This window comes from Gobio gobio (assembly GCF_949357685.1).
Source record: "Gobio gobio genome assembly, chromosome: 11".
Taxonomy (NCBI): domain Eukaryota; kingdom Metazoa; phylum Chordata; class Actinopteri; order Cypriniformes; family Gobionidae; genus Gobio; species Gobio gobio.
Window position 1 is genome coordinate 56,679,258 of NC_137104.1, and position 2,500 is coordinate 56,681,757.

Below are 2,500 nucleotides of genomic sequence, written 5' to 3' on the forward strand. Positions count from 1 at the left end.
TCTCTCTCTCTCTCTCTCTCTCTCTCTCTCTCTCTCTCTCTCTCTCTCTCTCTCTCTCTCTCTCTCTCTCTGCTGGCTGTGTGTGTGTGTGTGTGAGTGATCAGGCCTGAGTGTGTGTTAGTGTGTGTTGAGACGTTTGACACCCACAGGAGTGTGTGATGCTGATGCTGACGGCTGTGTTTCTGACACTGCACTATGGCCTGTGTATTACTGTAAAACACACACCACACGATCTCCCTGCAGCGGACACACACACACACACACACAATCTCCCTGCAGCGGACACACACACACACACACAAACTCCCTGCAGCGGACACACACACACACACACAAACTCCCTGCAGCGGACACACACACACACACACAAACTCCCTGCAGCGGACACACACACACACACAATCTCCCTGCAGCGAACACACACACACACACACACACACACACACACATACGCATGCACACACACACACACACACACACGATCTCCCTGCAGCGGACACACACACACACACACGATCTCCCTGCAGCGGACACACACACACACACACACACACACGCACGCACACACACACACACACACACACACACAATCTCCCTGCAGCGGACACACACACACACACAATCTCCCTGCGGCGGACACACACACACACACACACACACACACACACACACACACACAGCGTGAAGCAGGCGAGCACAGATGGAGAGGATCTGACTCAGCACACACACACGAGGGAGATCCACCTCTCACTCACCTCTCAGAGAGACAGACAGAGATTCTCCCTCTCTCACTGTTAGAGGACAGATCAGGACAGACAGACAGATCAGGACAGACAGATCGACAGACAGACAGATCGACAGACAGATCGACAGACAGATTGACAGACAGATCGACAGACAGACAGAGATCCTCCCTCTCTCACTGCTAGAGGACAGATCGACAGACAGACAGATCGACAGACAGACAGATCGACAGACAGACAGAGATCCTCCCTCTCTCACTGCTAGAGGACAGATCAGGACAGACAGATCGACAGACAGACAGATCGACAGACAGACAGAGATCCTCCCTCTCTCACTGCTAGAGGACAGATCAGGACAGACAGATCGACAGACAGACAGATCGACAGACAGACAGATCGACAGACAGACAGAGATCCTCCCTCTCTCACTGCTAGAGGACAGATCAGGACAGACAGACAGATCAGGACAGACAAACCACGAGGAAAAAAAACAACAGACAGACAGATCAACAGACAGATCGACAAACAGATCGACAGACAGATCGACAGACAAACAGATCGACAGACAGATCGACAGACAAACAGATCGACAGACAGATTGACAGACAAACAGATCGACAGACAGACAGACAGATCAACAGACAGATCGACAGACAAATCGACAGACAAACAGATCGACAGACAGATCGACAGACAGACAGATCGACAGACAGATCGACAGACAAACAGATCGACAGACAGATCGACAGACAGATCGACAGACAGACAGAGATCCTCCCTCTCTGACTGTTAGAGGACAGATCAGTACAGACAAACCACAAGGAAAAAAAACAACAGACAGACAGATCAACAGACAGATCGACAGACAGACAGATCAACAGACAAACAGATCGACAGACAGATCGACAGACAAACAGATCAACAGACAGATCGACAGACAAACAGATCAACAGACAGACAAACAGATCGACAGACAGATCGACAGACAAACAGATCGACAGACAGATCGACAGACAGACAGATCGACAGACAAACAGATCGACAGACAAACAGATCAACAGACAGACAGATCGACAGACAGATCGATCGACAGACAAACAGATCGACAGACAGATCAACAGACAGAAAGAGATCCTCCCTCTCTCACTGTTAGAGGACAGATCAGGACAGACAAACCACAAGGAAAAAAACCAACAGACAGACAGATCGAAAGACAGATCAACAGACAGACAGATCGACAGACAAACAGATGGACAGACAGATCGACAGACAAACAGACCGACGGACAAATCGACAGACAGATCCACAGACAGATCCACAGACAGATCGATAGACAGATCGATAGACAGATCGACAGACAGATCGAAAGACAGATCAACAGACAGACAGATCAACAGACAGATCGACAGACAGATCGACGGACAGATCGACAGACAGATCGACAGACAGATCGACAGACAGATCGACAGACAAACAGATCGACAGACAGATCGACAGACAGATCGACAGACAGATCGTCAGACAGATCGACAGACAAACAGATCGACAGACAGATCGACAGACAAACAGATCGACGAACAGATCGACAGACAGATCCACAGACAGATCCACAGACAGATCCACAGACAGATCCACAGACAAACAGATCCACAGACAGATCGACAGACAAACAGATCCACAGACAGACAGACAGACAGACAGATCGACAGACAGATCGAAAGACAGATCAACAGACAGACAGATCAACAGACAGATCG

The 2,500-nt window shown here is 49.4% G+C and overlaps 1 protein-coding gene across 1 annotated transcript in view; it reads right to left on the bottom strand.

Moving 5' to 3' along the window:
• The window catches only part of ctss1 (cathepsin S, ortholog 1), a 22,260-nt gene extending 22,216 nt beyond the window's left edge, over nt 1-44 (bottom strand). Inside the window, exon 1 of the mRNA XM_079828348.1 lies at nt 1-44. This exon is cut by the window's left edge and continues 208 nt beyond it. The gene's annotated coding sequence lies outside the window, so the exon portion shown is untranslated.
• Between the last annotated feature and the right edge of the window lie 2,456 nt (nt 45-2,500).